The following is a 27,889-nucleotide window of genomic DNA, read 5'->3' as shown; positions in this document are numbered from 1 at the left end:
CAGGTGTGTTTTGGGAAGTGATAAGAAAAAGAGATTGAAAGTAAATAGTGTGTTGAGCCTTGAAAACTAAGCAGAGAATTTTCAATCTCCCACAGAAGGGAATTGGGAACAATTAAAGGTTTCTGAACAGAGAAATTACAGACTAAAAGTGCAGGGAAAGTTATAAAAAATAAACACTTTTTTGGTTTTTAAGCTTCCTTAGAGAGGGAGATTCCCAGAGAATGAATTCCAGATGGGAAAAGAAAATACATCTTGAGAAAACAATGTAATCAGAAATAAATAGGAAATGAAGACAACCCAATCCACAGAATTCTGTAGTGCTGAAGTCCATGCAGATAAAAAGAGATGGGAGAGGTTGTTGGTTTTACATTTTAAAATAAGAAACAGAGCCATAGCAGTCAAAAATAAATGAGACATATATATTCATGACCATCGTAATGGAGAGATGGCTGCAGTGTCACAGAAACAATCACATTGTTTTCCTAACACATCTACATTTTTACAGAAGCTGGCCTCCAGACCTGAACTTAGAAAGCCCGAGTTCTAATTTCTGTTCGCTCTCTAACTCTCTTGAGCAATAGATATTCAAGCTGTATCTCAGTTCCTCCATCTATAAAGTAGGAGTATTGGACATGAAATCCTCAGGGTCCCTTTCATAGCCGACACTTCTGGATTCTATAATGTCATCAGCTGCTCACGAGAGTACAAAATTTTAAAAAGCTAGCCTATCCCTTGCTTGCTTGCTATCCTTTAGGTGCTTGCTTACTATCCCTTAGGTGCTTGCTTAATCAATTCTTGTTTACATAAAGAAATTAAACATATTTCAAGAAAATTACAAAATAGATCTCTCAGTGCTGGTATGGAGTTACAGCAAAGCACTGAAAGAAAATTATTTTGCACCTTTACCTCTATCTCCAGGCTGGAAGTACTTATTGTGATCTAGATGAATCATCAAAAGGAATAGATAATGACACTGCATTCCTTTGTCAATAAAGCCCATGATATACTGCCAACTCTGCTCATTTGACTATATCCCGATTTTCAAGAAATTGACATCCCTTTACTTCCACCTTCATAGCACATGTGGTTCATCGTCTTGTTTTATCACCACAATTGTTCTTTTTCATGAGAAATATATATGCAAAGGGATCTGAATTACTGATTCAAATGTTCACATTAAGGAACTTTGTATTACATAGATGAAAGGAATTTTGCTTTATGATTACTTTATTCAATCACATTCAAAATGGAAAGTAGATGAACTGTGGGGTGGGTTAGAAATAACCAGAAGCCAATGCCCTGTGATCTATATTTAGGAAGCAGTCCTGCAAAATGAATATTTTTTAAATAGTACTAAACAGTTGTTTTATAAATATTATAAAATTTTTGTTATATAAGCAAATTATATATATATATATATATATAACAAATGTTTAGTACTATTTAAAAATATTTCTGTATTCATTATTAAAATGTTACTTACATTGTAGGATATAATTTCACATATGCTAAGAAGAGGGAAAGATGGAGGAGAAAAACATATGAAGCTCTGGGATTCAGAGTTAGGACACCTAGAACTGCATTCTGATTTACCTCTCAATATTGTATATTCTTGGATGCATATCTTAATGTCTTAGTACCTCAGTTTTAGCTTTGACAAAATAGTAATTAAAGCAAAGTTAATAAAGTATTACTAAGCATCAATAAGCAGCCTGTATTTACAGATGAAGTTTGGGAAGTGGGGGAATGGTGCAGATAATAAATATCTCTTGCTAGATGGGAATTTAGAGTCCAGACAGGGATATAACATGAACAGGTACCTACTATATAGCATTAAGTTCTATAATAGAGATGTAATGGTCTCAAGAAAGTGATATGGGTGCATAGGGGCAGAACAGCTAATTTTGCCTGGAAGATAATATCACCAAGCATGTCACTGTGTTAATGGAGAGTGCTATGAAATAATATAAAATGAAATGCTCTTAAAGCTGTGAGTCATATATAAATATTGATTTCTTTCACTAACATAACAAACAAAACTAGAGTTAAATATTTGATATTTTTCAGATTTCTTATGATCAATTCATCTCATGAGACATTATTAGGTATGTAAAAATACACAGTTTTTTGTAGGTAATTGAAAATATTTTATTATTTCTGATGTGCCCTTACATAAAGCAGTGGAGTAGATCAAAATGTTCCTTTCACCTATTTTTTTTTTCGTAGAAAAGCCACTTAGATTCCAGAATTCCAAAATGATGTTTAATTTGAAGAAAAATTGCAATCAATAAAGCTAGAGAATTCCTCCAGGTAGCTGTCCATTTTCTATTCATAATCATGTTTTTTCTTTACTAAGTATATTCTAATTTAAGAATGACACCATCATATGGCAAATAAACCTAAGTTATAGAGCCAAGGCAGCTGATCTGCATTGGAGACCTCACAGGACAGGAGTTTCTTCTGTAGTAACAGCAGGAGTATCTACAACAGTCTTCTATGAACAGCACTGTGTGATTTGAATGCTTCCATAAGTCAGTTTACAAACTCACTCTTCACACTTACATTCTCTTGATACATTTTCTGACTCTATGTCACAAGCAAATCTAAAAAGATTTGAATTATGTGTTTGTTATTAGTTCATCACTTGACCTTCCATATTTCTTATTGTTCAGAACATAAGAACATGCACATTTATATGTTTTTCTAAGTTTCACTTATTCGTTAGTGTTATTTGAAACAATATAAAAATGCACTTGACAAGTTACCCAAGAGGTGACACAGCAGTTTGCAAAGAGAAGTAGGAATATCGTTTATTCATGGCAGAGAAATGTTCCCTTTTTGAGTTTTGTAATATCTTCAAATGCCACTGTACACCAATAACAATTTATTTTTCAGTGGCACAATTGGTGATGTGGAAAATATTTTTCCTAGATTTAAAAGAGCACATATATTCACACACACATTTTACAGTCTGTCCCTGTTCAGAATATAATTTCATGTAGATCGCAGACATTCTCTATGGTGTCTGATTCATCTCTGAGTTTTCATGCCCCGCAGTCTCCAACACCACTGCTAGATGTATGTTTGTTGAATGATGAAACATGTCTGTTTACTCTTGTCTCTTAGGATGGAAGAGAGCGCGTGGGGTTTATAGACACAAACTCCACTTACTGCTCCAACTAACACAAACCCTAGGAATGCTGAGTTCAGCCCCATTGCAGGAGAACGCCACCCCAAAATACTACGGAAAGTCTATTCTGGGGTTTACTCCTTCTGTGAATCGGGCTTATAATCCAGATAGAATGGAGGTAAGAATATCTTTGAGAAATTTGAAGCAGGTTTTCTCATGGAATAGAGGAAAATTTAGTGTGAGCTGCAGCATTTTGTAGTTAAGAATAATCCTTTACTTTGAGATGATTAGAGTAAATTTTGAGGGAGAAAATGGAAAATAATTTTGAGAATATGATGTGTGGCTTCCTGAAAATTGCAGTTCTTAGAAACAGATCACCTAAAAAGTATCTCTTTCCATCCAAAACTACAGGGCAGAATAAACAGCATCTCTTTCCTAACCCCTGCCTACACTCACTTCACTTTTTGCCCAAGAATTCTGAAAAGACCTGCCAAGCTACTATTTGACTCTACAGCACAGCGATAGGACTCTCACGTGGAGATATCTCAGTCGACGTCAACATAACTGCTGTGGCCAGCTAGATTCAGTAAAAAAGAAAGAAACTAGCAATGTACATTATTTAATTTTCCTTCTCATTGGATAAAAGCTGTGATAAGGTGTGTGCAAGTTAAACGGTAGTCAGCTGACATGCATTTTCATTTCTATTTCCAAGGATAGCAAAAATGCAATGAAGGATAAATCAGAATGTGTTTAACTAATATCCTATTTTCTCCTTGGAGGGGAAACATATTTCACCCACATTGCTTCTTTCATTGCTCATTGTAGGCGTAACTCTACACCTTACACATCTATTTGTCTCAGAGTTTTATTCACTTTCCTTAAGAATTTTATACCTATTAAAATTAAAATGTTTCTGGCAGAAACACAATTGGAAGGTGCTATCAAGTCCTGAGAATGAAGGCTTTGAATATAAGCTTTCATGGATGGCTGGGGTGGGAACAAAAGAGAATACGAAAATATGAGACGTATATTAGGGACAATAAAATTTGCGTCTTGGCTGGAAGCAGGAAAACCTGTGTCACTCCACCACTAGTTTGTCTTGTACTCAATGTGCCTGCAAAAAACTTATCTATGTGTCCACAGAAAAGGCAGGAATAAATGTAGACATAGCTGGCATTTTTCTCACATAAATATCTAGAAATAACTTATTAAGCTTGTATTTTACTTTAAAGATCTTGTAGATTGAATTTTCATAAAGGAAGATTCCAAACACTCGAATTTCCATGGAGTTTTTCTCTATATCCCACCTACCCCTTGGAACAACCTCTCAGTATTATACATAAATCTAAAAGTAACACCAGATGGGAAACTGATGGCTGAGAAAAATTCAGGAGAGCTGGAAAATAAATGTTTTAAAAGATGGAAACCTTTGATGATAAATGTGGCTGAAACTGGTTTGAGTATCAAGACAATGTTTTCCAAGATCATCTAAAAATAAGTCAATTTCGGGGCTGGCCCTGTGGCATAACGGTTAAGTGCACACGCTCCACTGCTGGCGGCCCAGGTTCAGATCCCGGGCGTGCACTGATGCACAGCTTGTCAGGCCATGCTGTGGTGCCATCCCACATAAAGTGGAGGAAGAAGGGCACAGATGTTAGCCCAGGGCCAGTCTTCCTCAGCAAAAAGAGGAGGATTGGCGTGGATGTTAGCTCAGGGCTGATCTTCCTCACACATACACACACAAAAAGTCAATTTCTACTTGTATATCCTCTAAGGAATCTATGGTGTTTTAGTAATGCGCAAGTGATAAGATTCAACATGATTTTTACGTGCTCTGACTTTGTTTTTCTGGTCTAAATTGCATACAATTGAGTCTATAATGTTGAAAGTCAGATCATTCCAATATTTCTGTATAATAATTCTTCTCTTATCAACTTAACATGTCACTGTCTTCTGGTACATGAGCTCATAGACACAGATGCTTAAATTCTTTACTGCAACATAAATAGGTCAACATGGGAAACATGTGACTAAATCCAGATACTGCTCATTCCTATTGTGTCTTAAATTACATGGAATTAAAAAAATTACAATAACATAGAAGACTCAATAATATGTTTAAAAAATGCATGGTACAATGGATGATATATAAGGAGATGTCACCTGATCTATTTTTTATTCCTGTGTTATGATTTGACTTGAAGAATGTATCAATATGTGAACTGAAAAATTTTAGAAAATAATAGAAAAAGATAGAAATTTTTATAACATGTCTTTTTTTGGAAGACATATTTTATTTTTATTTTAATCACATGTTTATGTACACATGGCTTAAAGTTTCCCAGGATCCCTATGTTTCCTATTTCCCAAAGCAAACATTTTAATCTCTTTTAACTGCTTCTTTTGAAAGCTACATTTATTTCTTTCCTTAAATAACATGCTTATGTTGTCATTTCCTAATTTTTCAGTTGTAAGTATCTCTGACTTCCCCCATATGAGAAGTGAAGGTTTAGTTCTCCTCCATCCCTTCACCCCACCACACACAAACATAGCCTTTTTGTCCACTCCCCACCATCCTACTAATGCAGTAACATCAAACTTCCCATTAGATCACCATTCAATACGCACATTATTATAACTATGTGAACGCTATTCACAGCTGAGCCAAGTGCTAGGCTATGATAACTTTTCCTTTCCTGAATAGCTTTCATTTTTTTCTAGTGACTATTTCTTTCTTTCTGAATTAACATACACTTACACAAATCATAACATGTCTTTATTGAAAAAGACACAATCTTGGATTACCTAACAATGCCCCCAAATATTTTGAATAAATGACAGTAGAATTTATACAGATCTACTTGACCAAGATAAAGACACTTTGAAGCTTGAGTCAGAAAATTTTTACACAGCTTGCATACATGAAAGGCAGACTCTACAAACTCTGCATTAACCTCTGGCTATAAAGAGACAAGTCCAGCAAGACTCACTAACTTTGCATTCACTCTGCAATTGTCATCTAGATTCAGCCTTTAACATCTAGATTTGATCAAGAATTGTGGATCAGTTCATGGTTAACTGAGAATATCAAATGGGGGGACTCAGAGAGCATGATCAAATTGAAGATTTAGCGGCGTCTTTAAAACTAGAAACATAAACTTATACTCATGTTATATCTGGGGAAAAAACGTAGGAGGCACTTAGTCAAAAGCATGTGCTTACTACAAGGAAACAGAGACCTAGACAGGTGTCTGACTCAAAGTCAGCGAACGTGTGTGTGTGTGTGTGTGTGTGTGTGTGTAATTTCCACTCTAATTTAACATGTAACATTCCGACATGCAAATAATATGTAGATAGCTTACAATGTGCTCTTCAGAGTCAGTAATATGTAATTATATATTGTTCTTAAATAAGGATAATGTTAGGCTGGCATGAAGGTAAGAAGATTTTTATTAATTAGCATATATTAATATTAAAAAAGTTCACTAGATTGTTTATTTGTAAATTTATTAATAGGTCTGGGCAACAAAATTAATTTTTCCTACACTATTATTCCTTGAGACAGTGCCACATTAATAATCCAAATACCATTTTATTATTATAAGACATTGTTAAATTTACTACCAAGAAAACATATATAAAAGTTTAATTGTCCTATCTTATTAGAAACATATTCTTTTGAAAATAAAATGGAATGAATAAGAGCACTTAATCATATCCCATTTATTTCTATCAGCACTGTTCCCATAGCTCAGGAAGCTGGTTTTTCACGGAAAAAGTAACAAAGCTTCTCTTTCTTAATTTCTCAAGTAATATTCTTAATAAGCTACATGGTTAAGTGAGTCTCCTAAGGCAATAACAGAAAGATACAAGAACTGTATAAACTTCTGCCTGTGCCACCTCCCTACTGTGGGCAGAAAAAAATGAATTAAACTATCAACTGCAATGAGACTTCATTGAGGTCAGTTTAAAGATTGTGGCATTTTATAGTCGGTGAAAAAAGAAAAAACTTCAATAATGTTACTAGACAGGCGATGGCAACCTGTCCACAAGGCCCACTGTGTTGGATCCTTATTAAAGGACTGATCAGTTGTACGGCCACGACTAAGGGCAAGGGCTAAGAGTTTAAGCATAGGACCAAGCTAATGAGGCAAGGCTGTCTCTTTTCACCGGAGGTGGGAAAAACAAAAGGAGCAATCATGTAGTCGGAATTAAAAGAAATAATTGTAAGATGAGCAGTTGAGAATGTAAGGGCAGAGAGGAGAGAATATCAAGACATCCCAGAGAATGCAGTCTCTAATTCTAAGGCATGAAAGTCAGGTAGTAATGGAAACAGAAGGGAAGCAGATGTTATAAATTTCAAATATGAAAAGAAGATGGAATCTGAATGAAGTCTGCAGAGTAAGAAGTAGTGGAACATCAAATCTGGGTCAGCATCTTAGTTAACACTGATAGAATTTGGGTTTCTCGAACCAAGATTTCATCTTTCAGATCTTGGCAGAGCAATCCTTTGCCCTAAGCTACCGGGTAAAATTTGAGTATTAACTGATGAAGAAGAGAACCAATTGCAAGCTCCAGGACATCGTAGACCTGGGACTGTATTTGAGAAAATGTGAAAGGAAACTCATGGCTCATCTTCCAACACCGAGCAACTAACTGGCCTTTCATCACTGCCACCCACCAAATAAGATTATTGTCCATATTTGCGAACATGTCAAGGAATTAATCCAGGTGAAATACAGGGTAAATAATAAGTGACAGGAATAGTTCTAACCCCAAGGTCTTTGTGTCAGTGATGGAAAATGGCATGTAAACAGATCCTACAAATGTTGAGGTGGCAATACTATAACCCCTGTTTGAAATCTGTATTCTACATATCAATATTTACCAAGTTCAATAAATATTCTTCTAATTTAGCATCTCCTTGTAATCTTTTACTCAGGCCTTAATCATATCTTTTCTGAACTATTTTAGCTGATGTCTAATGGGAGAGACACAAATGTTTTAAAGGTTAAGTTTCATGAATAGTTACTTTTTGCTTTCTAGTATAGCTGGACATTGTTTAGTCTGGTCTGTATTATGGAAGATGCTGAATACCATTGAGTCTGATGATAAAAACTCAAAATCTACACACAAGTTTAAATTATTATAGGGTAATGTAACTGTTAAGAATAAAGGCTTTTGTATCAATCATACAAGAGATTGAGTCCCAGCTATGCCACTTGCTAGTTGTGTAATCTTTGGCAATTTGTTTAACTCCTGTATGCTTCTTTATGTTCATCAGTAACATGTAGGTAATAAAAGCATCTCCTTTATAAAATTGTTGTTAGTCTTACTAAAGATACACATAAATAAACATATGTGTGTATGTATGTGCATATATGTATATACATACATATAAAGAATACATGTGTGTGTACGTACTTATAAACAATAAATATATATATATATGTATATCTTTGAGAGAGAGAGAGATTGAGAAGGGAAAGGAAAAGAAACCTTTTACAATGCCTGATGTATTATATGCCCTCACTATATTATTCTTAGCAAGAGAACCTTAAAAGTTAAAGGAGATTCAATGGCTTTGAAGCCAACTACAGGTGATTTGTATTTAAATGGCTGAATTGTAGGCTTGCTGAATATATGGTACAAAGAGTACAGGCCAGAGGAGATCGATGTAAGAACCAACCAGGTCACGAACCGTCCACGTCTTAGAAATCATCTAGTCTACCTCCTACCTTGAATAGAATTATTCCAGCCTTCCTGACAGCCTCCATTTAATCTCAAAAAGTTTACTTTTTTTAAGGACTCATTGTTGAACAGTTCCATTAAAATATTTCCATTATATTGTAAATGTTTTCATTATATTGAGTTAAAATCTTTAGCATGTTTTGCAGTCCAAACTAGTGACAGGTAGGATAGAAAAAAAAATTATACTTTAGTATAATTATAATTAGAGGACTTTCAAGTTTTCCTATCATCCTTTTAACTGCCTTTTTGTTTAGTGAGATGAGCTAAAGTTTGACGTGGACGAAACTGGGTTAGAAACCCCAGCAATGATACCTAAAAACTGTATAGACTTGGACAAACTACTTCACTTTCTGGGCTTCAATAACCTCGTCTCTGAAAACAGGATGATAATTTTCTGATTAAGAAGGGAAAGAAAAAGGAAGAAAATAGGAGAGAAGAAACTAATACATTTTGTGTGTCGTGGTCGTGGAGCTCTATAGCAGGCAATTTCACCCACTGTATCATTTAATGCTCATTCATATTGGATAGGTATTATCAAACAGAATTCTACAGTTGAAAAGCAAAACAGTTCCATCCAAGTGAAATCAATTTCCTATATTTGTAAAACTAGCGAATAGTTCACAGTTATCTTAAATCATTATGTAAGTACTTCCCTGGGCAAATTTCTGAGAATCTACATTCATGGGAATGACTTTGCAGTGCTAGTCTTATATAGCTTATTTAAAAAAATATTTTAAACAAAAAAATTCTCTCAACTAATATATTAAGTAACAAATAAAGTTCAATGGGTTATTTCGATCTTTGCCTTTCACTTCTGTTTTAAAATATAAAATAAATCTTTAAAATATGTTAATGTTATTTTTGCAGGAAACATTTGGGAAAATTGCATGGTGATGATTAAGGAGTGTTATGCACTTTGTGTTATAAAAAAGACAAAAATACTTTCAATAAGTATAAGTTTTCCCTCAAAGAATAGAAGCAATAATTCATTGAAAGGAAAATAAAAAGACAATCAACTTATTTCAAATCCTTTCTGAAATGAAGCACATACACATAGACATAGGATGCAATGAAATTACTGCTGGTCCAAGTAAGAAGACTGAAGTCCTTAATCTTTCTTAGACCAATGTCCTTAATCTTTCTGAGGCTCACTTTTTCCCTCTGAAAAGTGATGATCAAACTATCCTCCTTGTGCCTCTTGAAAGTATGTTTTAGGCTTCAAATCAGATAATATGTGTGAAAGTTCATTGAAAACTATGAAAATCTGTTCAACTACAAAGGATTATTATTAGACAGCCACACAGATAAAACAGCTATTTTCAAAAATTTTGACACCTTTAAAATGTAAGTCATGAGCACACTAGGTACTTTGTCAGGTGCCAAGGCTACAGAGATGGATCAACTATGTTCCCACGTACTCAGGACTCTATATCAAGAGCTTCAGACATGTTCATACTCTTTGATTCAATAAATCCACTTCTGGGGATTATTTTCTACAGAAGTAATCATAAATATAGGGGAAAAGATCATAACAAAAACTTTTGTTGCCAGGTTATTTATAATAGCCAAAATATTTGAAGTGATACAAATATCAACTATAAGCATACAGCTAAATTATATAACTTCATTTTCTCAATGAAATAGTAGAGCCATTAAAATTACGATTATAAAGAATATGATTGGAAAGTGCTTTGATCTAATGGGAAGTGAAAATAATCAGAAGATTGTGAGTTAACTCCAAATACGAGTAGGTAAAATTTCATAAAGTAAATATTTTCATAGGGGAAAAATAATGAAAAGAAACGCACAAAGTTATTAATTATCGGTAACTTTGGTTGGTGAGATAACATTCAAAGCAGGAGCCTCATTTCTATATTTTGCAATTTTTTGAAGGATCTATTATTTTTTTTCCAGTAATTTTATTGAGATCATAATGATTTATAATATTGTGTAATTTCGGGTATGCATTATTATTTATCAATTTCTGAATAGACTTCATTGTGCTCACCACCAGTAGTCTAATTTTTGCCTATTACGTACATATGCGCCCCTTTACCCATTTCGCTCTCTCCCTAACCCCCATCCCCTCTGGTAACCACTAATCTGTTCTCTTTATCCATGTATTTATTTGCTTCCACATATGAGTGAAATCGTGCAGTATGTGTACTGTCTGGCTTATTTCGCTTAACATCATACTCTCAAGTTTCATCCATATTGTTGCAAATGGGCTGATTTTGTCTTTTTTATGGCTGAGTACTATTCCATTGTATATATATACCACATCTTCTTTATCCATTCTTCCATAGAATGACACTTGGGTTGCCTCCACTTCTTGGCTATTGTGAATAATGTTGTAATGAACACAGGGGTGCATAAATCTCTTGGGATCATTGATCAGGTTCTTTGAATAAATACCCAGTAGTGGGATAGCTGGATCATATGGTATTTCTATTTTTAATATATTAAGAAATCTCCATACTGTTTTGTATAGTGGCTGCACCAATTTGCATTCCCACCAGCAGTGTATGAGGGTTCCCTTTTCTCTACATCCTCTCAAACATTTGTTGTTTTTTGTCTTGGTAATAATAGCCATTCTGACAGGTGTAAGGTGATATCTCATTGTAGTTTTTATTTGCATTTCCCTAATAATTAGTGATGTTGAACATCATTTCATGTATCTGTTGGCCATCTGTATATTTTCTTTGGAAAAATGTTCATATCCTCTGCCCATTTTTTGATTGAGTTGTTTGTTTTTTTGTTGTTGAGTTGTATGAGTTCTTTGTATATTTTGGAGATCAACCCCTTCTCGGATAAAGGATTTGCAAATATTTTCTCCTAGTTAGTGGGTTGTCTTTTTGTTTTGTTCACAGTTTCCTTTGCTTTGCAGAAACTTTTTAGTCTGATGTAGTCCCATTTGTTAACTTTTTCTTTTGTTTCCCTTGCCCAAGTAGACATGGTATTCAAAAAGATGCTGCTAAGACCAGTGTCACATAGTGTACTGCCTATATTTTCTTCTAGGAGTTTTATGGTTTCAGGTCTTAATTCAAGCATTTAATCCATTTTGAGTAAATTTTTGTGTATGGTGCAAGATAATGGTCTACTTTCATTCTTTTGCATGTGTCTGTCCGGCTTTCCCAACACCATTTATTGAAGAGACTTTCCTTTCTCCATTGTGTGTTCTTGGCTCCTTTGTTGAAGATTAACTGTCCATAGATGTGTGGTTTTGTTTCTGGGCTTTCAATTGTGTTCCATTGATCTGTGTGTCTGTTTTTCTGCCAGTACCATGCTGTTTTGATTACTATACCTTTGTAGTTTAATTTGAAGTCAGGGATTGTGATGCCACCAGTTTTGTTCTTTTTTCTCAGGATTGCTTTGGTTATTCAGGGTCTGTTGTTGTTTCATATAATTTTAGGATTCTTTGTTCTATTTCCATGAAGAATGTCACTGGGATTCTGATTGGGATTGCATTGAATCTGTAGATTGCTTTAGGTAGTATGGATATTTTAACTATGTTGATTCTTCTGACCCATGAGCATGGAGTGTCTTTCCATTTCTTTACGTCTTCTTCAATTTCTTTCAAAAATGTCTTATAGTTTTCAGTGTATAGGTCTTATGGCTTCTCTGGAGAACACTACCAAACATTCAAAGAAGATTTAGTACTTACCTTCTCAAACTATTCCAAAAAATTGAAGAAGTTGGAATGCTTCCTAACTCATTCTATGGGGCCAACATTACCCTGATACCAAAACAGACAAGGACAACAGAAAGAAGGAAAATTACAGGCCAATATCGCTGATGAACATAGATGGAAAAACCCTCAACTAAATATTGGCAAACTGAATACAGCAATAAGTTAAAAGGATCATACACCATGATAAAATGGGATTTATTCCAGGCACACAAGGATGGTTCAACATCCACAAATCAATCAGTGTGATACACCACATTAACAAAACAAGGAATAAGAATCACATGATCATCTCAATAGATGCAGAGAAAGCATTTGACAAGATCCAACATCCTTTTAGGATAAAAACTCTCAATAAAATGGGTATAGAATGAAAGTACCTCAACATAATAAAAGCCATATGTGATACACCCATAGCCAACCTCATACTTAATGGTGAAAACCTGAAAGTCATCCTCCTGAGAACAGGAATAAGACAAGGGTTACCACTCTCAGCACTCCCTATTCAACATGGTACTGGAGATTTTGGCCAGAGCAATTAGGCAAGAAAAAGAAATAAAAGGAATCCAAATTGGAAAAGAAGAAGTGAAACTCTCACTGTTTGCAGATGACATGATTCTACATATATAGAAAACCCTAAAGAATCCACCAGAAAACTATTAGAAATAATCAACAACTACAGCAAAGTCCGGAGTACAAAATCAACTTACAAAAATCAGTTGCATTTCTATACACTAACAACAAGATAGCAGAAAGAGAAATCAAGAATACAATCCCATTTACAATCGTGACAAAAAGAATAAAATATCTAGGAATAAACTTAACCAAAGAGGCAAAAGACGTATATACTGAAAACTTTAATAAAAGTTTGAGTACATTATTGAAAGAAATGGAGGATCTATTATTTTTACAATGACTTTTACAGACTATTATAGAGATAATCATGTGCAAGAAGTGAGCTTAGTAACAGATTATATTACTGCTGAGTATACGTATAACTTAGATAGTTCTAATTTTCTCCTGAACTTATTTGCCATAAAAATCATTAAAAAAATAATATACATCAAAAATTTCCTCAACAACTTCATTTAAAATATATAAGCCATGCTTTAATTAATAGTCTCTGGGCTAGCAAATTAAAACAAAATACTTTTCCTATTTCTACTCATTATTTTCCCAACATTAATTTAAACTGTCCTAATTTCTTTTACAAAGTTAACTTTTATGACCAATGCATTTTGTCAAGATCAAAACCTAAATGCATGAAGAATTAACCTTGTACAATAATGAATTAACAAGATCTGAAAAAGATAAAAAGAATCACTAAATGATTATTGTTAACAAAAAGTTCCACTCTGCTCCCTTATGGAGAATGATGGAATACTCTTTGATTGAACTCCATTATCCTAATGAGAAGATATTCTACATTTGATCATAGCCAAAAGGCTGGAGAAGATATTGTAATGACTTACTGCCAGTGCTTAACGAAGAGATTTCATAATTGTTGAAACCACATCTGTTTGATTAACGAGTCTCTTCCAAGATCCATGCATCCTCTGCTATTTAGCGGGTGTCAGAATGCACAGACTACTCTGGTTTCTCTTCTTTTGTGAAAGGAAACCTCATCTACCAATGGGAAATGTTGCTCTCAATGGACTTTTAAAAAGGCTAACTTTCTATTTGGGGAAGCATCTGTTTAAATCTTGGTTCAATCACTTACTGATTTGTGGCCCTAGGCAGGTCACTTAACTCTCCATCACCTTAGTTTCCTTTGAGGAAAATAGAATATCAAACTTATAGTGTTATTTTGAGGATCAAATGAGGTAATAAATTAAAAGCTCTTGGAATGATGCCTGGCACAAGTAAGAACTAACTCTGGGTACGTAGCACTGGACATGTTTCTAAATAAGGTGAAAATTCTGGAATCCATTTGACCCTTGATACTGTTATTGGATACATAATTGCATAATGTATTAGTTGCTTCTTTTCTAAGAACATGATGGGATAATTCTGTTAATGTTTCTATGCTCGTCTAATGATTATTCTCAGTTATTCTGACATACAATGCCCTAGAGCAAGCCACCTTGAAATTCCAAATTTGTTCTAATAGAAAAGTGACTGGAATAGGAAGTCACATATTTACAACTTGATTATGAAAAAAACACATATCAATCTCATTTGCTTTACAAAATGCAAGTATTCCATCTACAAAGGACAAATCCTTCCCATTGTTCTCAGCCCTCCATTCCAAAGGTAAGGTGGGACCAATAAGGCTTAACTAAAGCTCTAAGTTCTTAGGGAGAATTTTCAATGTGCAAAGTCATACCAATAGAAAGCCTACTTGGTATCTAAGCCTGTTTCATTGTATTCAGTCACATAGCTGGGTTCCTCTGGGAACATGTTTACCATCATTAAAACTTAAAAAGAGTCATGTGTCCTACTGTATTTGTGTAACATGGAAGGTAGTTCCAACATCAGAGGTCTTGATAAACTAGACTAAACATTGGGGAAACCTGCTGGGATCTTAAGAGTTTTGTCCTAACAACTAAATTTTCAGACAGTGCATGTACACCGGGAAAGGCAATTTACTCCTTGAAATTTTGGCATCATAAAATCTCCATCATAGTGCCAAGTACATAGTAACTGCTTGGTAAATAGTTGCTAATTAAGTGGAAAAGGTAGGTGAGTCAGAATCAGTTTCTGGTCTTTCTACTAATTTGAAATAATGAAAGAAGAATCAGTATGAAAATGAAAATCCTGAAAGTATCCCTTTAAACAAGGTTTACTTCATTGATAATCTTTAGTATATATCTCATTTAAATTGAATCATTTGATATTTAACCAGGTTGTCGAGATTCTTGTTAAAACGGTATTTAAAATTAAATATATTTTTGAATGAGACAACTACTAACTTAAAGATGAAAATTTTTCTTGGATTCTTGCAAATTTAAGCAAAAACATTTACAATTACTCCCACAAGTTAATGCTGAAGTAATGTTTCCCAGATTGACTCTGCTTCTGTCCTGACTAGGGGTTTGGCTGTCTTTTGGCTGCTGTTCCCTATGGCCAGGTGCTTAAAAATATCAGGTCTACTTTATGGACATCATTCATCTGTGCTGCTAATTAAAGGCCATGTATTGTCATATTACAGTTTTATCCAGAGCCTTGTGTCCTGCATGCTTATGATTTTCAGACACATACTTAAGATACATGTTAAAATAAGATATCACTGCATAGACAAGAGTGCAGAAAAAATAGTGGATTATAACAAAACTTCCAAAATGTCCTAAAATGAGTGACTTATTTTTGGCTAAATACAAAAATATACATGTATAAGTTGATCTAATCATAAGGGTGTAATAAAATGCATTTATAAACAAATTCTGGGGATGACAAATACCCTTGGGAAATAAGGGCATGGTGTCAAGTTCAGGAAAAAAGGCATTTGCAACTTCTGCCAATTAGGTCCACTGATGTTTCAATTTTAAAGGAGACAAATGAGCCATCTTGTCAAGTCGCTTGTCATATAATACTATTTGTATCTCCTCTGGACTCTGACATGTGTTCCCCATAATAATAAGAAAGGGGAAATTTTAATTCTAATTCACAAGCATTGTTCTTTACTAATCAATTCTACTATGTCAGAGTTGATAGCATATTGACGGATATACCAAAGTTAATTGTGGATTTTAGATTACAAAACAGAAGTGGCCTGAAATTCCTGTCAGGATTTCACTGCAGACATTTGAAAGAGCAAAAGTTTCACTATTTTCAGCCAAATATTTTCCTGAAAAAAATATCTAATTTCTAATGACTTCATTTTAAAAAGGTGAAAGCTATTCAACCTTCAGAATGTTAGTCTCCTTTATGGGATCTAGACCATCACATTATGTGAATATTAATAATATCTTTGAAATATTTGTACCTTTGCCTATATCTCCTGCTAGTACTGAAAATCAATGGGCCTAAAAGAAACTCACGATTTTCAGCTAAATGCCAGTTCTCTTCCTGAATATTTGCGTTATGGCACCAGTCATTTCAATTGTATGTATCAGTCATCTTTGACACCTTTTCCTCCATTCTTCACACGTAGTAAATCACTGAGTATTAATGTTCTCTCATTACCTATTTAACTTCTCTTCTTCATTCCCATTGAAATCAATTCACATTTATGATATTGCACAACCTTCTGATGGCTCTCTCTACTGCTAATCTTCCTCTCTCATGTCTGTCCTAAGGGCAACCCCACCCAGTCTTCTGAAAGTGTCCACTTAACAGTATCATCTTCTACTTAAAACTTTACAATGGCTCCTTATTACCCTTTGGTCTAGCACTGAAGACTCCAAATTACCTTTTCACCCTTACTATTTTCCATAAGTTATCTATGTGAACCTTATGATTGGATTGATCTTTGGTATTCCTTCATGATTTAGCAAGACTAAAAGGGAATATGCTAGTGGTCGGTCATCAGGAGTGGATTGTAGATAGGTGCTTCTAAAGAAGACTGAGCATGATGGGAACTTATGGTGGACATCTATCCTCATTAAATCTAGCTGCTACTGTAGAGAAATAAATATTATTTATTTATGTTATGTAGAAATAAATAAATAAAGGGAAGAAAAGACGGCAAACTAAGCAGTCAGTAAACCATGAAAGTAAAGGCAGATGGACAAAAGTTCCACAAACTGGCTCATGGGAGCACTGCCACAGCTAACTTAAATTTTTTTTTAATGCAGTCTAAAAGGAGAAACGAGAGTGAAAGCACATAATTATTATTGTTATTATTATCATTACACTCTGTAGCAGTTGTTCATTAAGGAGAGTTTATTACATGGTTTGAAAAACAAGCCAACACATCTAGCTAAATTAATCACTTCACGCCAGGATTATCGCTATTGCCTCTTGTTGGGTTTCTTCCCTCCAATCTCTTCTACTTCCTAACTCTCCTCCAGCTCTATTCTTCCCGCACCCATACCTTCCTCATTCCTGTTACTTCTCTGTTACAGAGCGTACTCTTTCCTACCACCTACTGCATCACTTTCAACTCCTTGCTGGTGCTCACCGTCTGATGCGGCTTTCAAGTTCATTTCCTATGTCTCCCAGATTAACCTTGTACTTTGCTCCCTCACATGTGATTTCTTTCCCTCCACGCTCATTCCAACATCAGAGATTTTGCTCTTGATATTTTCTCCATTGAAAATAGTCTTCAGGCTCCTCACCATGGATATATCCTTTGTCCTTTTAGGACCAGCTAATATTCTTGGTGCTCTGGCATTTTTAACTCTTGTTCGCTTATCTTCTCTGTCACAATTTACTGATAATATCTTACTATCTATAAAATATATTAATCTACTACGTGTTTCTTATATGCCAAAAAATCTTCTCAAGCAAAGTATAAGCTGGTCATGTCTAGGTACCCATCTCTGCAATTCTCCTATAGCTCATAATAGACAGCAAAGCAATGGACACATAGTAAGCAGTCAAAAATGCCTTGCAACTGATTTCTAGAGTAACTTGCCAGAAACAAAAATCGTAGCTTATTTCATGGATTCTTTGCAGTTTCATATAAATATCATATTTAGGATCATTTTACATTTCATCACACTTTATTTGGTTGATTCTTTTCTTAATGGAATATAAACTCATGGTGAAAAGCTCCCTCTGCTGGTTCTCTTTAACATAGAAGAAAAGTAAAAAATAAAAATAAAATTATCCAATACATATTTCCTAAGAAGTTCTCATGAATCTCAAAAAATTTCAGAAAAGTCAAAAATGTTATTAGCCTTTTTATTCTTCTGGGCTTTTTACCCACATGATCCAGTTTATGAAGAATGTTTGCTACCATAGTTCATAATCCTTTATTTCTCCAAATGAAATATTTGATTTTTCTTCTGTCCATAAATTCTGCTATGCCTCATTCTGTACACCCTTATCGTGCTTACAACTCTGCTATTTCCCGGGAAGCAGTATAGCATAGTGACGGAGAGCTCGGGGTCTGGAATCAGGCTGCCTTACTCTGTGCTGGTTCAGCCCTATATTAGCAGCAATTAACATGGTCCAGTTACTTAACATCTGCTTATCTCACTTGCCTCATGAAAGAAATGAGGATTACAATAGTTCTTACTTCATACTGTTGCTGCAGGTTTTAAATATTCACACAAAGTGTTTAGCACAAGTAGGTATTAGATCTTCAGATCCCGGTAAGGTCATGCCTCAGTGCTCCCTCAGAAGCAGACAATGAACACACTTGACTGAGCCTTTCTCCCAGCGTCTCTGACTTTTTTTTATTCTCTAAACTTTGCCACGATTCTGCTGTCAATATCCTTATATTCTTCCCAATTGTTTTGTTCATGTTGCCTTCCATATATTTATTTTATTTTATATCACGGTGTTAAGAACACTTAACGTGAGATCTACCCCCTTAAGAAAGTTTCAAATGTACCATACAGTATTGTTATCTACATGCACAATGTCGGTACAGCACATCTCTAGAACTTATTCATCTTGCATAACTGAAATTTTTATCCAAAAGAATTGAAATCAAAACCTCAAAGAGATATTAGCATTCCCATGTTCATGGAGGCACTATTCACAATAGCTGAGATGTAGAAACAAGATAAATGCCCATTGATGGATGAATGAATTAAAAAAGTGCAATATATATATAATGGGATATTATTCAACATTAAAAAAGAAGGAAATCCTGCAACATGTGACAACATGGATGAACCTTGAGGACGTTATGCTAAGTGAAATAAGCCCGTCACAGAAGGACAAATACTGCATGCTTCCACTTACAGGGTGTCTTTCAATTTACTTGCTAGATATCACCAAAAATGGCTCGTTCTCTGTGTAAAAATAATTGACCTACTCTTTGGATGAAACATTAAGTGAGTTGGCACACACTTTCATTAGAGTCTTGTTTTATTAGTTTAATTATATTTTACTAAGGTCAATGAACAGGCTTTCCACAAGTGTGAGTTGATTTAATGATACTGGATTTCCGAATCATGGCTGCCAATTAAAACCACATTTTCTTCAGATTGCACTCCATAAGCTGAAGAGCACATTTATTAATGTGAAGTATACAATTTGTCCAATATAAGGTTAAGAGTGTGGACCCTGCAGACTGAACCTCTGGTCCCAAAACCCGTTTGTCCTTGGCAAAGTTATGTAACCTTGTGCCTCAGCTGTAAAACAGGTACTATGTTTATTTCTATTATTCTTATATAATTAAAGATTATTGAATGATCTTGTAGCCTGGCTCTAAGGCCTACCTATTATCTAATAGATATTTAGCTGAAGATATCTGTAAACATGGATGAGCAGAGATGGTAAGACTAATATGGGGCATTACCACAATGCATATTTACATACATATGTGTTTCAAACTAAGTTTTTAAAAGCTTTAGTGTATAATCCTATTGAATTGTTTTTTGGTAAGAATGATATGTCAGGAATTTATATTTATCAGTCAACGGTCAAGTTAAAAAGATTAAAAAGAAAGAAGAATGCTTTCCACATAAATCCCAGATTGTTGATATTGCTCACAGTGAAGGTCATTTCAACAGCAATTTGTTTTGATCTTCATGATATTTTGGAAACATTTCAGCTTATTTCCAAAGACTGTTTCAAATTTAGATTTCATGGTTAAACATCTGGGTTTCTTTCTCAGTCCGTTTAGCTGCATTTAATATATACACCCTCTACTCCTTCAGAAAATAAAAATAGATTTCATGAAAACTCAGGAGCTGAAAGATAACAGTATTACACAAAATTATGGGGTTTGGATGAATTAGTTTGGACAGTCAGTTTTAATTCTAGAAAACACATTGAGATTCCTTGAGGAAAGGATATTATGCATATTTTAGCATCACTTTGTAAAGGCAGATTTTCAGGATTAGGGAATACACCTGAAATTCACTTGTTCAAATATAAATAGCATTTCCCTGTATACCAGGCCACATTTTGACCTATTCTTTTGACACTGGATATATTGATTTATGCAGAATCTATACCGTCTAAATTTTATGTAACAGTTATAATCAGTCCATCTAGAACCTCACATGAGACAGTTTTTGCATTCATAAAATTGTTATTCTTTCCTACTTATAGATTTGTGAGTGGGTTGTAGGACACAAATCTTCAGATGTGGTTTAGGTTTTTACCTTGTTATTTTTTAGTGTTAACGTATTTACACTAAATTCAGGACTCTGCATCTCTTCTTTCTCCTACAGTTACTCCCGTCTTTAGGTGAGCGTCCTAATATGCTTTTTGAAAATTCTTTTAAAGTTCTATATTTTTATTTTAATACATTCTCCCAGAGCAACTTTCCCTTCTTTTGATCAGCCTTCCATAGTTTTCAAATTATATAGAAAATATATGCCAAGTATCTCCCAGGTTTTGAGCAATTGTGGTTTCCATATTTATGTACAGGCTGTGTGGCATCCTTATAAATGCCCCAGGTTAGACTAGGGCTTGATCTATGGTAAGCACTAAATATAGCTGTTAATATCGTTGCTGCTGTTATTATTATTGCTATTACTGGATGCATTAATATGCTTGCCTTTCTCAAGAGAACTGACGATTAGACAATAGTAAAAGAAGAGAAGTGGTGAGCCAGCAGCTCAACAGGTGGATAGCTCTGCATTCAGCCTTGTAAAATAGAAATATCTAATCCCTCAATTAGGGTCACACAAAGGAAAAACCAAGCTCCTGCCATCTTCATTTTTGTCTGATGTACCAGCAGGGCTGTAGCGAAAGGTCATTAGGTGACTGCCATCCATCCCACCCACAGAGATCCCAGTGTAGAACAGATTTGTCTTACCTACTATTCCCAAATGACTCTGGCTCATCTCTACTACCTCTGTGTAATGAAAAAATATTTTTGTTTTGTTTTGGTGATCAGAATCATGGATATAGACTGCCAACATCTTTATGATTTCTTATTTTAAGCAAAGCAATGCCAGACACACTTGAACTGACTCATTCAATAGTTGTAAGAAATTGATATATCAATGTAGCCAGAATCTGAGAAGTGCTAGAACAGGGAAGAGCGAGGAGAAGGGTTTTATGTTCTATCAAAAATACTTATACATTCAAAAACAAAAAAGAACTGTGAAAAGCTCTGACACCATGGATATGATTAAGAAACAGATGTGGGAATAGAAAGCTCCTTCCCAAGACTCCACTCATCCTTGTTCACCCTCACCCTCAGGACTCCCATCCTCATCTCTCCTCAAGTCTGTCTGACTCCTTCTTTTCTCTCTTCCTTTTCCTCACTTATCTTTCTCTTTCTCAGTCTGGGCTATTCCGACGTGACTGTACATTTAATCACTCAGTTTTAACTATTAGCAAGCAATAAAAACTATTTTTAATGCCAATTTATTCACTTTAGGAAAAGGCAGTAAATGAGATATTCTTGTTTAATCTTATTTAGAATGTGAAACCTCACTAGTTCAAACAGATTAGAAAAAAAGATAATTGGAATCATTTCAAAATTTAAAGTTAGATTTTTAAAAGATAGCTTAAAATTTTAAATTTTAAAAAGAATTTAATGTATGAATTTAATTTTATTTCTTGTGTTTTTGGCTTTTTTAACATAACAATAAAACAATACAAATAAAAAACCAAAAATAATAAAAAGACAGAGAACTATGTTTTCTTCTCAAATATTTCATTTTTATGTTTGATTTCCTACATGAATACTTATATTGATGGCAATAAGTAAACTTAACATTGGCTTAGTTTTCAGTTCTCACAAATTCAATTGCTGAGGGTCTGGATTCCTAAATGTTTGATGAAACTGAGTAAATGCCTATTTACCATGGTCTTTTGAGAGAGTAGCTATTAGCAAAACTGGTCTACACAGCCCATTAGAGACTCTTTTGGGCCACAATAAAATCCCTATTCTTAATCCCAGGTAGGATCCTTTCCATTAACAGTTGGTGATTACTAGTGGATTGTAGTTTTTCCGATTAGAATATCAACTTTTGAAAACGTAGTTTCTCTTTTACATATCAAATATTTTTTGGTATGATGATCAAATCAATTTTAAAGTAAAATTGAAAATATACCATCTGAAAAAGAACCGCATGGGTAAACCTTAAATTATAAATGCACTGAATTTCTCTCTCTTGCTTATAAATGCCATAGAATATTATATAACAAAAAATAAGAAGACGATCCCGACAGGAGAGAAAAATGAGGCTAGGCCAGGTAGCTGACATAAAATACCTTCCTCACTGACTTAATGGGTAGTAGCAAGGAACACATGATGAATGCGAAGTTTAACTGGAACAGCAAGGTGAACTCATTTTAAGTTGAAACAAAGTCATAACATGAAGGAAAAAGAGTTTTAGGGTATGTAAAATGGATGTTTTTGTATAATTAGCTTTTGTATTATCAGCACTAGACATAAAAATGATACCTGCTTTGCAGGATCAAAATAGTGAAATTAAATTGCCTGAGGTCTATTGAAACAAATTGGAGGCTACTGCTACAAAACTATTTTGAAACTTCCCCATTAAATTCAAATTCTGGCATTAAATATTCACAAGGAAAAACAGGATTTACTTAGTACAGAGATTTATGGGTCTCTGTACTAAGTGACTCTATAGCCTAATTCCCTATGATATGATAGGTGCTCACTCGGAATAATAATTTGGGTAGTCAGCACTAAATATCATACTATTTTCTAATATATTTGGAAGCTCAGATAGACCTAAAATTAAAAAAAAAAATTAAAAATATGATTATTACCAAATATCAAGTAACTATTGAAAAATCAAAACTAAGAAATAAACACATGTATTTATTCAACAAGTTATTTAATGCTTTCTGGGTTACAGGCACTGTGGGTTTCAATGATGTACGCCGGGTTTCAATGATGAGCAGAACAGAACCTCTGCCCAGAAGGAACTTTTGCAAAAGAAATGAAATCCCAGGCACAAATGATAGATTTCTGCATTACTAAACCACATCTTTCTGTTCTTTTTAGCTTAACAAAGCTCCTTGCAAATTCTCAGCTTGAGATTTTCAGCCATTCCTCCACTGAAGATACTTATTTCCAGGGTGACAGTCTGAGATAGCAAGTTACATCAAAAGCCTGCAGACCATTTCTGAGTTTGGGAAAGGTTTCTTGATTCACTCTCATTGTGCTGCTTAGGCCTTTGAAGCCAGATCTCTTGGGCTCTGTTCTCTAAACATTCTTAAACATTGAATTAAAATCTTTTTTTTTTTTTTTTACTTTGCTTTTAATTTTTTAATGTATTTGGCTTCAATGTTTGATATTTACTATATATTTTCTTTAATTTTTTATTTATTGCAGTAACATTGGTTTATAACGTATAAATTTCAGGTGTACATCATTATACTTCTATTACGAATTTGCGTGTCATCCTTGCGCAGGGGTCATGCTAATCTTCTCTGTATCGTTCCAATTTTAGTATATGTGCTGCCGAAGCAAGCACTGAATTAAAATCTTGATGGAAATAAAAAGCAATGGGCAAATATTCATGTAATTCCATGTTTCCCTGTGATCTGTTCCATAGTCTGACAACTCTGGTGCTTTTGGCCTGCTGCTTCTCCTAACCTGTCATCCAGCTGCACTATGAGACATTAGTAGCTGAGAAATCACGAGGGCTCCTGCATAATCTGGACACAGCAAGGCCTAGTGGACTTTGGTTTCAGCCTCAGCTGCCACTCACTAGTGATTTGACCTTTGGCAAATCATTTAACCTGCCCAGTGCTCAGTTTTCTCATGGGTAAAATAAAAGTTTGTACTAGACGCTCTCTCAAGTCACTTCAAGCTGGAAAATGTCATGAGTTTATGAACACAATAAACACCAGCCTCCTGCAATTTTAGCACAGTTCCAGTTCGGTTTTCATGGATGGAAAATTCCTTTAAAAATAAGCCAACATTTCATTCAATGACCAATTTTAAAAAATAATTATTATTTATTAATTTGGTAATCATTTAAAACTAAGGTGTGGAAGGCAATCATTAGAAGTGGGGAGCAATATAAACAATAACAAGGAAGCACAAGGAGAAATGAGCTAAGGAGAGACTTAAAAAGTCACTAAGTCACTGAAACAGAGAGGGGGAATTCTGTTCACAGAACCATTAGTCACTCATCGGGACACTGTTATTGAGCATCTATGAGGCACCGTTCTTGGCCCTGAGGATACAACTGTAAATAAAACAGATAAGGCCCCAGTCCTCATATATTTACTGTAGTCAGTGGGAAAGGAAGGGATATAGGAAAAGAAGTAAATGATAATTTTAGATAGTAATAAATGGTAAGTTATAAATAAGGAATAAACTGGGTGAAAGAAAAAAGAAGGGAATAGTGTTGGGAGGCTACTATAGAGAGGATGGTCAGGAAAGGCCTCTCTGAAAAAGAAACATGAAAAGTTGAGACTTTAGTGATGACAAGAGCCCACCCATGTATTCTTCTCAGCAAGAGCCTTCTGGACAAAAGGTATACCATGCTGGAGAATACAGGAGTAGCAGAGGTGAGAACAAGCTCAGATTTAGAAAGAATAAGGAAGGCCAGTTTGAAGGCTGCACTGAACAAAGAAGAGGATGCCAAAGCCTGAGGGCAGATGCAGGTGGAATCCAACTTTCCCAAGGAGTGATAAGAATTTGGGGTTTTATTCTATTTCAATGTAGTATGGAAATTTCAAGCAGATATTGGATGCTTTCCAGAAAGATGGTGATATTATCCAATTTACCTTTGAAAACATTTGTTTGCCTGCTGAATGGAGATGAGACCCTGGGTTTCCCAGAGTGCTAACAAACAACATCCATGGAAGATGTTCTTGTTTTAGAGCTATGAGAGAAAAATGATGAAATTTTAGGAGAGTTGGGTAAAATAGTGGGTTCAGTAACTCATAATCATACTGAATAAAGCCTTAAGGTTAAGTAAAATAGTAAGTATTTGCCAGATAAAGGCAAGAACTAAGCAAGTCCAAATTTAGACATATATGTATATTTGCGAAAGAGAAACTGCTTTGTCATTGCACTGTGAGCAGTAGATTGGGTTTTTTTCAGAGTCACAATGGGCCCAGACTTCAACCTGCTTTGTTTTCTAATGTAGCAAGATCAGCCAGTAACGGTTCATTTCAGTGGCTTCAGTGAAGGTGGCAAGCTGCAGGTTTCTGACTGTAGTGGTTTAGAGAAAAGGTCTCAATGTACTGAAAATCCATGAATCCACGTTACCTCTCTGTTTTTACCCCAAGGTAGACAGTGCATGTGAGGATACTTAAGGAGTCAAAAATTATTCCCACGGTCTGCTTGGCTGAGGTAAGTTGGAAACAGAAACGGAGTCGAGATTTGTAATGTACTTTGCCCTGGTGTGCAAGCAAACAATCACAATCTTATAGCAGTATAATTGCCTGGTTTGTTTTTTGTAGCTCCTGTTTCCATTATTCATCTAAAAGAGAGGTCACCCATTGTATCCTGTATCTGATCCCACCACTGATTCATTTACAGAAGTCTGAATTGCAGAGATGACATAGTCAGGCACTGGTGGGCACATTCTGTAATTCCAAACCTACCAGGTTACTGAGAGAAAATGTCGCAAACTCAACTCCATTCCGTTAAACTGTAGATATCGATTGAATGTGTATAATGTCGTGGGATGGGACACAGGGGCTTAAAATCTACTGGGGAGAACAAGGCACATATGGAATAATTAAATGACAATGAAAGTTAATGTGATATTAAATGCCAAAATTAGTTACAGAGACAATAATCTTTATTGAAGTTTAGAGAAGGGAAGGACAATAAATCGAGTTTGTCACCAACCAGTTCCAAGCAGTCAGTGAAAGCCCTTTAATATGTTAGATACATTATTTTCATCATTATATTCGCAGAATGTTGCTTTGATTTTTGGTTAGGAAAGAGTTGTAAGGGAAATGGTCAAGTTATATCATCAGATGATCAAGGAAACATAGATTTAATAGCTGTTTGGATGTAATAGATAACGATGAGATGTCTCTGACTTGCAATTAATTGTGTACTAAGCAGCAGCCTTCCCTGACTCCTGATGATTAACTACCCAGCCATTAATCATCTAATTGTTAAAACTGATTAACTGCAACCTTGTTAGCATTTAAAATTAGCTTTTCTGCCCCTCACCTTTTATAAACTATGTAACTTTTCAAAATATATTAGAACTTTGATTAGATTTACAACCAGCTGTCCATTTTATGTTATTTTCAAGGTGAAGATTCCTTCAAAAGGTTTTAGAGAGGCAATTTCTCTCACATTTTGCAGAGAAATGGATGCAAACAATAAACAGATGAGAACAACCAAATTGGCATAATGGGCCTTTAGACTAAACCCATTAGATGGGCTACCAATTTGATAAAATCCTAGCCTGATTTTTATTAGTTAGAAAGATATATATACTTATATCTACCTACCTAAAACACACACACATAGTAGAAAGATATGTATACACACACACAAATATATATACACACAAATATATGTATAAATATGTTTGTAATGACCCATCTGTGCTAATAATTGTTTAACACAGTTTCCTTTTATTTTTGGAGTCTAATGCAAAATCACAACATGCTTTTCTCTAAATTTCTTTTTTCTTTCTTACTATAAATGCCTTAGCACTGACTGTTGTAATACCCTCCTAGTTGGCCTCTGTACATCCTCTTGTCCTCAACTTGATACTTCCACTTGGCCTTCACCATGAGCTTTCAAAAATTGGAATCTGCTAACATCAATCTCCTGTTTAGAACTCATTGTTATAATGCTTACGTTCTACTTTAAAATACTGTTGTCTCAACAGTATGATATTTTTATGATATGTGTATGTGTTAGTTGTTTTAATCTCTACCCTAGAGATGGTGACTTGACATCTGAAGAACCCTAAAGGAGAATGTGTTGGGTGTGCCAGAAGGTTAGTCATCAGTTGAAAGACTAGTCAGAAGCCCATGTCCCTGAGGTAGACACAGCAAGTGCTTCAGCGCCGCCCCCGCCCCCTCCGCCGATCAGCACCAGAGAGTTTATTTGAATATTGAATGATTGAAATGTTTTTTCATTGATGAAATGAGAAGTATTCAAGATATGTGGAGAGACTAGTAGTATTGAGTGGGCATCTCTACCATTTCCTGAACAGAGTTTAAGAAACCAAAGCCAGCAGTCTATCTGAGACATATTTCCGCTGAGAATGATGACCTAGCCTAAGAGGCCATCCTGTTGTACGGTACGCTGCTGACAGAGGACTGTGCTGCCTGCTTCTGTCTAGATATGTAGCCAAGTACTGTTGCAGGAATATTGTCACAGTTGAACA

General features: G+C 34.9%; 1 non-coding gene across 1 annotated transcript; it reads right to left on the bottom strand.

The window, feature by feature from the left end:
* Window positions 1-23,931: 23,931 nt before the first annotated feature.
* Window positions 23,932-24,040, bottom strand: LOC131400672 (U6 spliceosomal RNA). The gene has a single exon (XR_009217399.1). It is a non-coding gene; the product is annotated as a U6 spliceosomal RNA (small nuclear RNA).
* Window positions 24,041-27,889: the final 3,849 nt, after the last annotated feature.

This window comes from Diceros bicornis, chromosome 3 (assembly GCF_020826845.1).
Source record: "Diceros bicornis minor isolate mBicDic1 chromosome 3, mDicBic1.mat.cur, whole genome shotgun sequence".
Lineage (NCBI taxonomy): Eukaryota > Metazoa > Chordata > Mammalia > Perissodactyla > Rhinocerotidae > Diceros > Diceros bicornis.
The sequence above is the reverse complement of the archived record's forward strand: the minus strand, read 5'-3'. Positions and strand labels throughout refer to the sequence as shown.